The 14,119-nt window shown below is 38.0% G+C and overlaps 1 protein-coding gene across 1 annotated transcript in view; it reads left to right on the forward strand.

Annotated features, from left to right (window-relative positions):
* The first annotated feature begins 4,873 nt into the window (after nucleotides 1–4,873).
* FAP (fibroblast activation protein alpha) overlaps nucleotides 4,874–14,119 on the forward strand; it is an 86,107-nt gene continuing 76,861 nt past the window's right edge. Inside the window, exons 1-3 of the mRNA XM_025852541.2 lie at nucleotides 4,874–5,651; nucleotides 5,754–5,868; nucleotides 7,722–7,777. The gene's annotated coding sequence lies outside the window, so the exon portion shown is untranslated. The remainder of the gene's footprint in view (nucleotides 5,652–5,753; nucleotides 5,869–7,721; nucleotides 7,778–14,119) is intronic.

Genomic DNA, 14,119 nt, shown 5'->3' on the forward strand with positions numbered 1-14,119 from the left:
ACGTTTGGACCACTATTTAAGTTGAATATATTTGATGAAGGATATTATTTTTTTACATACTAATTTCATAAATGGGCATGATGTTGACACAAAAGAAATTTAAGTGTTTAGTTCAGTTGTGTATATAAAAGAATACTGAACCAAAGATGAGCATTTTTTCAACTTAAATATTTCCTTCAAACCCTGTCTTCTGCTGTCTCTTATGAATATGCTTGTATTTTATTGTATAAACACATAGGATGAGTGGACTGTTAGATGGTTAGTTCCTTAATTTTGAATCCTTAACAGGCCATAAAATGATAATTCATCAAGCTGAAAGGATTTGTATAGTGCTAAAATGACCAAAACGACTGATACAGTGTTATGTTATCTTGGACAGGGTTGCCCACCTGAGATTAATAACAATTCAATACCACACCAATGTTTCCACTGCCGAATTTATTTTTTCTTAGCATTTTACCCAGGTTTATAATTTCATGACTGTACTTTGCACAATTTATGCTAATAATTGTGATAACCTGTTGAATTCAAAATTGCATCTTTCAAGGGATTTATCTCATTTGACAAGCATATCCCAAATCTTTCTCTAAGAGTGATGTTTCTTGCATTTAATTAAACTATATGGTTTTTTCTATTGAAAGCTACTAACCTCGTGGAGAAGAAAGATCAGCTAGGGCCCTGAATTTTTTAGTGGACAACTGAGTTCGGTGTTTTATTTTTATCACTCATTTATTTTGGGATAAAATGCAAAACTCAAATAACTGCAAGAAACAAACCAAAACATGTCATTCCATGTAGAATGCTGTGTTCCATGCAGGAGAGGAAAAAGAAGATAAAATGAAGGTAAAAAGGGAATAAATAGAAGCCAAATGAAATAGAAGCAAAGAGATTAAAAAGACAGTAACACCATAACACATACATAAAGAAACAAAAATGAAGAAGGAAAAACAAATTTAACAGGGATATTCACACATCTAATAAATGACGAATTATTTCTTTTCAATTCATAAATATTTTTAAGTCCTACTATTTATAAGGTACTGTATTTTAGGCACTAATAATTAAAATAAGGCTCTTGCCCACAAGACTTTTTACCTAATAGTGAGGATCTTTTATTCAATAATGAGTAACATAAGGATTTTGCTTTTAGGATTCACTTATACAGAGATTAGCCATGTTCATAAATACCAGTAGGGGATACAATGACCAATGCTGTAAGAGAAAGGAAGGAGAGAATTACTTCCAACAGGGATGAGAGACAGAAGATTGCCTTGGATTGTGGCATGTCCAGGAGATTTTTCAAAGTCCTTTTTAGAGTTTTCCCATCTTGGGGGTGGGGGCGTTGAGGATGGATAGTACCTAGAGATAAGAAAAAGGAGAACACCTGATAATCCGTAAAAGAAAATTTTACCATCAAATATGGTTAGAAAAGGAAAAGTCATTTTAACTCTGTTTAGAATAAAGAATTTTTGCTTAAAATATATAGTAAGTTTGAAATATCTCACAGATAAACATACCATTTGATTTAAAATATTACTAAGCTTTATTTACCCAAATAATTATAAAATAGTTAAACTAGGTTCAGCTGCACTATAAGGGTTTGAGATGAAAATAAACGAGTGAAAAAGGATGCCAACTTCTGATGTAATCGTCATGAGAAAAGGTCAAGACTTCTCTAGATGGAACCAGAGGTGGGGGAAAGAGTGTGAGATGCCTATGCTCTGGTCACATCCATCCTGGTCAAAAGATGTCTTGAGACTCAATCTTATCGTTCCAACATTCACCTCAGCAACTGGCCCAGCAAGTCATTCTCTGGCCCAGGGAAGGTCACTACCTTGTAACCATCTGAGGAAAAGAATGCTTAGACAATCATTGTTTGGTCAGGGACAGATGGAAGGATGGATAGTTGGTACCATGTCCGTCTTTGCTCACAATATTCAGTGATCAGGGTACTTTTTAAAAAAGGTTTAAAATATGCCTTATAATGAGGGCTCGATTTGACTACATTACATGATTAGCCTAAGGAAAGTGTCTCCCAAGCAAGCCTGGCAGAGAGTCTTCAACAAAGAGTGAGTTTTGGTAGGTGAGAAAATGGATGCAATAAGCATAGGCGATCTTTAAATGGGTATTGTGAAAAAGAGAGAAAAAGATGAGAAAATTTTGAAAGGGAGTCCAAAGTTTTAAGCCTGTTGACAGGCTAAGGAGCAAGAGCCAAGAAACAGGGAGAGATTCAAGACTCAAAGGGAGAAAGGAGGGCATAACTGTTGCCACAAAAGGCATAGGAAGAAGAAAGGGCATGAAATCAAGAGCAAAGGAAAGGATGAAGATTGGATAGAAGGATAGATACTTCTGCTGCTGTTGAAGCAGGAAAAATAAATATGAATAAAAGATACAGTTTAGTGGAAAGGCACAAAAGTAGGAGGCTGGTGAGGTTTTTCTATTGGCATCAATCACTAGATTACCCACCAAGTTGGGCTTTAGATTTCAGGATGGACATGGGGACTTAAGGAAAGCAGTCAGGATTTTTAACATGCTTTGATGAATGGAAAATGACTAATTAGAAACTAAGTAAGAGGATTATCATGCAGTATCAGGACTTGTTGGTTTAGAAACAATAAATATAACACCGATGATTTAGTAAATACTTATGTGCAGGGTATTAGACTAAGTTTTGTTGTATTTATTCTTTGATATGTTAAAGAAAAAAAATCAGAATGTTTAAAAGTCTGATGGACTCGAAAAGCTTTAAAATGTTACGGTTCCCCAAATAAAGCTGGTCCTGTCTGTGACCTCTCAGCACAGGGTTGTATTTGGGAGAAACCCAATATCAATATCTCTTCAAAACTCCTCAAAATTATCTTCCTGAAACCTTCCTGTATTCTTTTTTTATCTCCCCCACTCTTCCTCTCAAGCTCTTCCTTTTATAATGTAAATCAACATGATTTTACTTGCTCATTTCTTTTCCTCTCTCTGTCCATTTATCCTAGGCTTTATAGATGCCTGAACCACAAAGGGTGTTTTCCATCTTAGAAGTATACATTGGAAAGTGGGGGATTTTTTGTGAATGTAATTTTTTTGTTATCAATTTATTATCTGTCATCTCCAAATTCAACTTTTTTATATGGTCCCTAAACATGCATCTGGGCCCTTCGAGTATTTTTGCTTTGCCAGCTGGCATTGACATGAAACTTTGCCTGGAGAGGGTGCTGGAGAAATAATGCGGAAAGAAAGGGGTTTGCTTCCTGGTTCTCGTGCGGGTGCGTGGCGAGCTTGGGCAAGTGTAGGTGGCTTCTCCAGCATCCAGTTCCTGTGGCACACGTGGCTTTCTCCAGCACCAGGGGCTTGCGTGGCAGCCAGCAGGACTCAGTGGCCAGTCGCTGCATCTCTTCAGTTATGTGTACAGTGTCTCCATGAACACTCCCATGAACAGCTTTCCCTGGGACCCAGAGGGCACATTTCCAGCAAGCTGTGGAAGACAGACTTCCAGCAAGTTCCTGTGGTACCCTGGCAAATTCTTTGCTTTCAATAACCTATGGCTGCTCTTTCCAATAACATCTGAATCTCAGCCTTGGGTTGTCTATCTCAGGCACAAGGGAAGTGGCTGTTTCATAGCTCTGTTATTTCTGTATTCTTTTTTTTTTTTTTTTTAAGATTTGATTTATTTATTTGACAGAGAGAAAGAGCCCACAACCACAGGCAGTGGGGAGTGGCAGGCAGAGGGAGAGGGAGAAATAGGCTCCCCGCTAAGCAAAGAGCCCAATGGAGGACCCCATCCCAGAACCCCAGGATCATGACCTGAGCTGAAGGCAGCTGCTTAACCAACTAAGACACACAGGCACCCCTATTTCTGTATTCTTTAGAGTTCTTTTTACTTATTAGTTAATCTTCTGTTACTCTAAACCCATTGTAGTTAATAATTGTTTATATTAAATTTTACCTGTTCAAATTACTCTGTGGTTTCTCCCACCAGACCGGACTCACTCATGCAATCATATCTAAAGAAATATGAGAGTTCGTCTGCAAAAGAAGTTACAATTTTCAAATATCAAGCTACTCTTATGTATAAACATTGTATTTCACACAGGAAATGACTCAAATGCATCTGACCAATTCTCTAACCAAATAACTTAGAAACGAGACAATATGTTTTGTAACTAGAAACTTTCATTTCCTAAATCCAAACAATCAGTTTTATAATGCCAATAGCTGAACCACAAATTCCTATCTTACATGAAAGACCATGTAATGGATTGTTGAGAGGATTAAATGAGAAAATGTCTGTATGACAGATTTTTTAATGACTTAACACTCTCATAATACCTCTCAGAGAAAGAGAACGATCTTTATTTTAGAAGCCCCCTAATGTGTGTGCTTATTTTTGAAAATGGGACCTCCTTATAGCTCCACTGGCAAATTAACCAAAGAAATACCTGAACCGTTTTTTTTGCATAAAACAGGATCAGTTAGAAGGAGCTAGAGAGGAAGGGAGAAACTGTTAATGTGAGAGGGAATCCCAGGAGCAAGGCAGGAGGCTACAGTCCAAGTAGAAATTACCAGCGGAAATTCCACCATCATTGTCCCAAAGCACCAGTAAATCTGCTACCTTCCGTACTTCAGTTCGAGTATTTGGCATCAGGGCAGGCAGTCTGGCAGAGCAACACAGAAACAATGAAGGGAAAGCACACACACAAGGAAAGGTGACTACAGAGAATTCCAGGTAACAAATGTTGAACACATTTTACAGCGACTGACACGAAGAAAACATTCAGTAAATATTAATTTCTTTTTCCCATTTGAAGTATAAGGTGTAATCTCTGACCTTGGGGAACTAACCAATTGGTTGAAAGTTCAACGATGATAGGCACAAAATAATCAGAAAAAAAAATATGAGCATGCAGTAATTGTGTGGTATGCAAATTATAGGTATGATAGAATTCAGAAAAGTCAGGGATCAACAGAGAAAAGCTTCTGAATTAGAGTGAGTAAGGAATTTGAATAATGCCGGGGGTATAGTAGATGTTCATATTTCATAGTAATTTCAAAGGGAAGAAGAGAAGGAAGTGTATTGTAAGTGAAGGTAAGAAGGAAGAAGGAAGAAGGAAAATGAACATGCTTTGCATGTCTGTTGGAATGCCAAACCGAATCTGGGCTTGACTGGGTAACCAATATGAAGCCGTTCTAGTTTTTTGAGCAGTAGAGCAACACGTTGTAGAAAAGACGATCTACAAAGGGTTAGTGGACTAAATCATATTGAAGAGAGAAAAACTGGGAGGAAGTTGGAGCCAGTGAGTCTGTGGTGATGAACATCTGGACTTGGTTATTGGCAGTGAGAGTGGAAGCAATGAGTGATTCTGGATGATGTTGAAATAAAATCACGAGCTGGAGAAATTGTGGCTGGTATGGAATTGATGGCAATAAACAGAATAAATACAAAAGTACAGCACAGTTGGTGATAGAAACAAATTACAAGTAATTTCTTTACATTACCTTCTTTTTGCTTTCATTCTGACTCATGCCTCTGCTTGGTCGTCACCTAGTGCCACATGTGGGTCATATTCCCGGCACACAGAGGAACAATTCTACTGCACCCAAGAACTGGCTCCCGGGCTCCAGTTGATTTCTAATCCACCCACACTGATCGCTGAGCTGTGGTGGGTACAATTCCCTTGTCCTGAGGAAAGGGTTTAAAATGAGTCAGAATCTCCCAATCTGTGAGTAAAGCAAGCATTTTTTTTTTTTTTTTTACTTCCCAGAGGCTTTGGTTCTCAAGAAGGATGGTTACTTCCTGCATCCATTCTCACTCCACCAATGGGCGCAAACTGGTTATACAACCCAGGTGCTATCTTGGCCTCTCAAGAACTAAATAAGGTGCTTTGGGATGACCATTCTAGAAAGGCCAAGGAAGTGAGTTTCTGAGAATGTGGAGGTTTCTGCACTCCTCATTCTGTGGCCCTTTCCAATAATGCTTTGACTTAGGCTGTGGCGTGAGATAATGACCCCTTTGTCAGACTTTAAGATTAGTCTAGACCAGCTCTGTGCAATGAAATATAGGTGAGACACAACACTAATTTGAAGTTTGTCAATGGTTACATTAAAAACGTTAAAGGAAACAGCGTGAGATTAATTTTAATAACATATCTTAACCCAATATAGCTAAAATATTACATTGATATGTTACCAATATAAAAATTGTTGATAAGATGTTTCATATCTTTCTCTTATCAAACCTCCAAAATTTGGTGTGTGTCTTATATTTTTAGCACATCGCAATTTGGACTTGCCACATTTTCAAGTGCTCAATAGACACATGTGGCTAGTAGCCACTGTAGTGAATAGAGCAATTCTGAATTACTTTTTAAGACAGATATAGAGAAAATGCAGTGTACACATTAAGTTCCAATTTGTTTTTGCAAGTTACTACTTAACTTTGAATTCTCTTATTTTCTCTTAATTCTCTGACATCTTATCTCTGCAGTCATGCCTATCTTTCTATCTGATGAAAACAATTACTTGTGAGAATACATAATAAACGCCATGGTTCTCTGCCCAGATCCCCTCTTCAGGGTCAGGGCACTCATGCCCCTGGGCTTGGGAATATGGCTGCCTCCCTCCCTGGGTATTACCTTAAGCTATGGGGAGCTGCCTTCTCAAGGATTACGTCCTCTTGGCGGTGGCCTAAAGCCAAATCACAGACTGATGAAGAGACACAAGCCTGTCCCCCTTTACTCCACTTGTGACAACTCTGAAGGGCCATCCCAACTGCTGAGGCCCCTGTAGGGTAGACTGGCCTACCTTTGCAATAGTTCCACCGGTCAGTGTCTCCCTTTGCTCCATCTTGCCTTCTTCCCCACCCTACAGGTGTTGTCTCCTGACAGCAACCTCTCTCTACCTCCAACCCTATCCACAAACTAAACCCTGCTTGCATCTCTCCACCTCAGAACCTGTTTCCATTAAGACAGAATATAAAGTAGTAGTCTCTCTTCTGCAAAAGCAAAATTATAGGCAGTGTTTGAAGGGAGAAGAGGGAAAAGCAAGAGTTTGGTTCATTTCTGTGTATTATAACTCTATTGCCCCACAAGTGAACCAGGCCAGAGCTCTCTCTGACCCTCCCTCTCTTTCAAGTCTGTTCACTCTCATTTATTTTTCTTTTCCTATATCACATCTCACACAGAGGTCAAAGTGACAACTGAATCAAAGGTATGGTCAAAAATGGGATTAATCCTCTTTGGGTTGAGAAGGAAAAATCAATCCTGTTGAAGAGAGAAATCTAGATTCTCCCTCATCTTAAAACTTGGGTTTGTCTGCCACATTAAGGTCTTTGACTCTCAAATACCTAAATTATTCTCCTGGGGGATGTTGGCTTTTACTATTTCTGCTTTAGCCTTTTTCAGTGACTTCATACCTCTGTCTTTCTCACACACACACACGCACACACACACACACACACACATTCATTCAGATTAATGACAATTCATTCTGCACAGGATGGCTGATGGGAAGGAAGCTGTCATTCCCATTATTTCCCTTACATCATAAGTCCCATAAATAAGATAAGGTAGTCAGTTCTTAGATGTGAATTGAGAGTTAGGAGATACTGATTCTCCATCTCATTTGGTCTCTTACTGAAGTTTTTTGTGGCTGGTTTAATATATGAAGTATTCTACTATTTAATTGTTACATAGGCTGTAGCAATATAATGATTAAAGTGCTTTGTGTTCCAGAAAACTTTTCTAGCCTGTACATTCAAGTTAGAAGATTGGATAAAATCTCACACAAGGTAGGCAATGTTTCCTTGCTTCAAAAAGCTTGCTGCCTGTTTGGTCTTGGTAAAATTCAGAGGGGTGGTAGAAAAGAATTGTAGAGCAGATGGGTATTTTCCTAAAGTATCCTAGAAAATATGTTTTTTCTCGAGTATTTTTATTGTGTCTATAACTAAGATATAACTATGTTAGAAATACTGAAGCCACGGAAGTTTCTGTGCTTCAATGAAATATTAGTTTTGACATTATGGTGATACTCAATACACAGCACCAAGAGGTCAGTGACTAGGGATTTTTCAAAGGAGGGACCTCACATCTAGTGAAGGACAAATTGTGGGGATCACAGTGATAAGGAGATTCTGGCATAAGTAATATTTCAGGCCCTGAAAATATACCTTAGAGCATGTAATAATACACATCGGCTATTTCTCTTAGTTGATTAAAAGCAAAACTAGAGCAAGCTGACTTGCACTCAAGCATGACCCCTCTTGCATTCAGCAAAGGGTCTTTTCTTCTGCCTTCCATTAGGAGATGGGCGAAGGGGATGTTTTTCCTTTTTCCTGTGATAGTAGGAATGAGGTTACTAAAGAATAAAAGAGCATACCTCAGTATCACAGAAAAACTTTCTTTAGCCTTCGGTATTCAAGAGAGAAATTGTGGGTTTGAGCTCATGCTTCACCGTAGCCAGTTTTTGTGGCATCACGTTGTGGGACAACAAATTAATGCCTGAGTAGCTCATGTGGTCCTACAGAATCCACCCTCATCTGCTCTTCTTTTCTCTTGCCTTCAACTTCCTTCATCCTTCATTACAGCTGCCTTCTCTGTGAAGGTTCATCAGTGTGAACCTGGATGAGGAGGCATCTGATGGTCCAGACAGAGCCCACAGGAACCCATACAACTCCTTGCCTACATCAGCGTAGCTTTGCCATTCAAATTTTGTGATGCCAAGCCATTCACCGAGAGCATGGCAGATCACTTGTCAAAAAATAGGTCCACAATTATGGCATGCATGCGCGTGTGTGTGTGTGTGTGTGTGTGTGTGTGTGTGTGTTTTAAACTACAAGTTACTGGAAAAATTATCAGAGTGGAACACGACGTTGATTAGATTACATATTCTTTGAAATTTCACCAATTAGAATGTCAAAAAGAAGTGGACATGGAATTGTACTAATTTCTACTTTACTAATCCATAAAACAGACACTTCTCATAAAAAGCCAGTAATCTTTCCTCAGTTCTCAGGGAAAAATGACTGAATTGCTGCAGCAAAGTCTCCTATTATTAATTCTCCATGTTATAATGAACAAAACTGAAAGGCACACTTAAGCAGTAGCACAAGGATTAAATGACCATTGTTAGATAACAATGGTTAATATCTGATTGTTTAACAATAATGAGTTTGACCCTTTATTGGTCACACCTGGAGGTGTTCTCCTTGAGCATTATCTAGCTTGGACCCACTGTGAGCAGCAGGTGAGTTCCATATCATCTGTATCATTCATTCATTCATTCAGAGAGCAATATTATTAAGCTTTATCCAGAGCATTGCTCCTATACCCTTATGATAAATTACTGAAACAAACCAAAATGGAGCTGTATGTGAGTGAAAGAGGAATAAACAGTAGAAATAATACATACATTGTCCAGATTATAGGATGTTGGGAAGTAATAAAATCTATGGGAAAAAAAAGACAGGTAAACTATAAAAAATCCTTGACATTGAGAGGGGTCAATTTTGAATGAGTGATTCACTCACATTGAGAAGATAACAGTTGACTGAGAACTTCAGTCCATGGTGGTAATGTCGTTCCTATTTTCTCATCCATAAATCACTGCTATCATCTTTTCTGATACCATCTACTAGACACATAAACAAAAATGATGTGTAAGTTTAAGACTATATAGCTCTCAGGTCAAGGCCAGTGATTTTTTTGTGATAACATAGGATTTATCTCTTGAAAACCTAAGAGACCTGGTCTTACTCATGATAGCAGTAGGTAGGTTCCTGAATGATGTGACATGAGATGTGCTACCCAAAGTTCCATATCCTCTCCCAGTTCCTTTACTATTTTAAAATCTGCTTCTTGGGGTGCCTGGGCACTCAGTGGGTTAAGCCTCCTACTCTTGATTTCAGCTCAGGTCATGATCTCGTGATGGAATGGCATACCAAGTGTGGGGTATACTGGGAGTGCAGTGGTCTGCTTCAGGATGAAGGAGTACATCATCACTAAAGTTGTTTAGAATTACTGGACACAGTGGTAATAAAAAAGCAGACTGACTTTAGTGGCTTTTATTACTGTTTGTAAATATGTTAGAGATAATGATCTCCTTTTCTTTTCTGCTTCCAGGAAAGACTATGCTCACCGAACCCCACCTGGGAACCCAATGCTCTGAAGAACGTATTTCCAGAGTTTCTATTATGCATATATCTACATAAACTTTTCCTGCCTCTCCTTCATGAAAATGAGATTATACAACTAAACAATAGATTGTGGATGCTTTCCATGTCAGTAAATGTAGACCTACATCATTCATTTTGATATGTTCCATATGGCTTTGTCTAATGCCCTCTGGACAGACTTTTAGATGTTTTCACTTTCTCAATATTATAAACTGAGTTTCAACAATAGTCTTGTATTTGCAACTTTGTACACTTATCTAACGTCCTCCTTAAAGTACATTACCAGAGGTAGAATCACTATCCCGAAGGGGATGCATATTTTTGATATTTACTCCTCAACTGCACTCCAGAAAGTTTATAGTACTTCCCTCTATTATCAGCTGATTGGGAAAGGGCCTGCTGCCATTTTTAAATCCTTGCCAATCCAAGAAATGAAAAATATCACATTTTTGTATTTTATTTTGCATTTCTTTGATGTCTAGCAACTCTTAACATTACTTTATAAATTTCCTTTTTTTTAAGATTTTATTTACTTATGTGAGAGAGAGAGAGAGGAGGAGGAGGAGCAGAGGGAGAGGGACAAGCAGACTTCTGCACTGAGCATGGAGCCTGAAGGTGGCTCAATCCCAGGACCCCAAAATCATGACCCGAGCCAAAATCACGAGTCAGAGTCTTAACCGGCTGAGCTCCCCAGCCGCCCCTACTTCATTAATTTCTAATAATATTTATTTTATATTTTTATAATTTGTAGATGGGCCTGGATAAACTTTATTTTTGCCCTTTAGCCATTTTTTCTATTGTGCCATAGAACAAATGTTCCAAAAAAGGGGGGGAAGATACTGAGCATAGATGTCACCTACTATATCAGACTACTTAGTGGAGAAGACCTACTAATATCCATCATACGAATCTGCAGATGTATTTCTTAAACTTCTGAAATTATATGAAAAATCATATGGCTCTATATTTCTACTATTGTAAATATTCTTCTCCTACAATGTGTCCTCAATAGTATGTGGAGGTGACAGGGCAAAACGTGTTATGTGTACTACAATTCTTACCCTGCTCATCCGAGATGAGATCTCTCTTGCTTTGCAAGATGAGGGCGGAAGTTTCCCTGCCCTTCTCTCTGTGTTTCTTCACCCTGCTCCACTTTCCAACTTCTATTCTATGTAAATCCAATTCTATTCATATACACATAATAAATAATTTTGACTGATAATTTCTGACTACAAAAAAAGCTTTTGTGATTTGTCCATAGTGAATTATAAAAATTTAAAACCAATAAACACTCAAATTATTGTGAATATATAGGTATTGCTTTTGACCTAAATAGTTTGGTCGGATTATGTTTCATCCTCTATGGGTCCAATAGTACTTTTTATGTTGATCAGTAGAGAATGTTTTTAAGATTCTACTTTCACATTCCATCAACCGCCTCCATCTGTTATGTGACTATCGGGACTCTTGTTTATAAGTGGCATGAAAAACAACTCCAACTTAGAAAAAAAATAGTTACTCAAAAGAATAGATCTGACTTAAGAAATGGCAAGAGACAGGCACTCACACACTGTTAGCGTCTAGTTTCCAATGACGTGATTCACCATTTCTTGGTTCAGCTTTGTTCTCCTCTGAATGGTGACTGTAGTACTTCACTCCCTCATTTTGCTGAAATACACCCTCAAGCTTCTTCCGAAGAAAGGATATTTGGGGTGGAAACTTTCTGAGTTCCCACTCATCTGAAAATATATTTATTTTATGCTCATGTTCGACTGGTTTCTTGCCGAAGTAGATTCTAACTTGATGAACATTTTCTCTCAGGACTCTGAAAACAAGGCTCTGTCATTTTGCAGCATCTAGTTGGGAGATGTTAAGTTTGTTGTCAGTTTAATTCTTGCTTCTTTTGTAGACGACTTGTTTTTCTCTCTGGAAGAATTCAGAATTTTCTCTTTGAAATTGATATTCTGAAATTTCACAGTTATGTGTCTAGGTATGAGTCTTTTCTCATGGTTTGTGCTGGGCTTTTTGTGGGCCCTAAAGACATGTTTTCTTCTTCAGCTTTGGGAAATTCTCTTGTATTTATTCTGTATAACCCCTATTCCTCTGCCTTCTTTGATTTTCTTCCTCAAACTCCTACTAATTGCGTATTGAACTGCCTGGGTTTATGTTCTATGTCTCTTATCTTCTACATCACATTATTCATCTTGTATTTCTGTTCAGAGAGATTTCCTCCATTTTATTTCCCAAAACTTATAATGATTTTTTTTCTAATGCGGCAATCATATTTTTATTATGTTAGAGTTTGTTTGAATGTTACTTTTCCATAAACTGGCATCCAGTTGAATCTCACTGAGGATGCCAATTCAAGCTTTTTAAATTTTTTGTTTTTCATTTCAGCTTTATTGAGGTATAATTGACAAGTAAAATTGTGAGAATATTAAAGTGTACATCGTGGTAATTTGATATACGTATACATTGTGGAAGGATTCCTCCTATCTAGTTAATTAATACATCCATCACCTCACACATTTATCTTTTTGTGTGGGTGAGAGAACATTTAAGTTCTGTTCTTAGCAAATTTCAATTATACAACACAGTGTGATCACCTATAGTCACTATGATTTACATAGATCCTCAGACCTTATTTAGCTTATAGCTGAAAGTTTGTATTCTTTACCAAACTCTCCCTATTTCCCCCAGCAACCACTTTTCTACTCTGTTTCTAGGAGTTTGACTTTTTTCCCCTTTTTTTTCTTTTAGTTTCACATATAAGTGATAATATGAAGTATTTGTCTTTATCTGTCTAGCTTATCTCACTTAGCATAATGCCTTCCAGGTCCATGTTTTTGCAAATGGCAGGATTCCTTCTTTCTTATTGATGAATAATATTCCACTGTACATATATGCCACAATTCCTTAACCATCAGTCCATGGATGAACACTTAGGTTGTTTCCATATCTTGGCTATTGTGAATAATGCTGCAATGAACACGGGGGTGCGGATATCTCTTTGATATCCTGTGTTCATTTCCTTTGGTTATGTAGCCAGAAGTACAAGTGTTGAATTCAAGCTTTTTTAAAGGTTGTTTTCTGTTCTCAGAATTATCTCCGTGGTCACTTTTTCTATTTTCCTTGACTTTTTCCCCCATTTACTCTTCTTAGTGTCTTTACTTTTTTTTCATGTTTTAGGGTTTTGAGTCTTCTTTTTTTAAAAAAAAGATATTATTCTTGTCTACTGCTTCTTGGTTTTTATAGCAGATGTAAGAATGATGTAAGAATGGAGAGACCCTACTCTGCAGACAGGGCTTGTTGGCTGATGGGTTTTGTTTAAGGAAAAGAGGTCAGGAAGCCAATAAGCTGGAGAACTGGATTTATTCTGTTGCACTGACTCCGAGATAGCCCCCTAGTACCCTCCCGTAAGAGTTTAATGTGGCTGAAAATGAAATCTCCTGTGTTTTTGCCTGGAATAAATGTTCAGCTGCAGAATTGTTCTGCATCCAAAGGTGAAGAGTCTATGTATGGACGTCCAACTAGTTAGTACCCTTCATTACAACCTCCTTTCTCTCTCCTACCCTCAGTGGTAAGTGCTGGAACTGTTCCACGGAAGTTCCTTTCTAGGTGTGTCCCAGAGTGTCACTATTTCTTTTCTGCTTCATCCACTGATGACACTCTCCATTTCCTCCTTTGTTGCATGTCTTATCCTTTCCTGCCTTTATAATCAGTTTAACGGAGTTTCAGAAGGCAAAGAAATTGATGTATATGTTCAGTGTACCATCTTGAACTGGAAATTTCTTCAACTTTTTAATAAAATGTTTAGAATGTGACTCAGGGTGTTTCTTCCCCCTCCCCAAGTACTACCATAATTTGAGGTGAATTAAGTGCCAGATAGACACCCCAAATGGCACCAGAGCCTCTCACTCTTCTGCCAGCTGCACCTCTAGTTACTCTCACTCTTTCCAT

The sequence above is a fragment of the Callorhinus ursinus genome, unplaced genomic scaffold (genome assembly GCF_003265705.2).
Source record: "Callorhinus ursinus isolate GAN/ISIS: 27379988/994484 unplaced genomic scaffold, GSC_fseal_2.0 scaffold2, whole genome shotgun sequence".
Taxonomy (NCBI): Eukaryota; Metazoa; Chordata; class Mammalia; order Carnivora; family Otariidae; genus Callorhinus; species Callorhinus ursinus.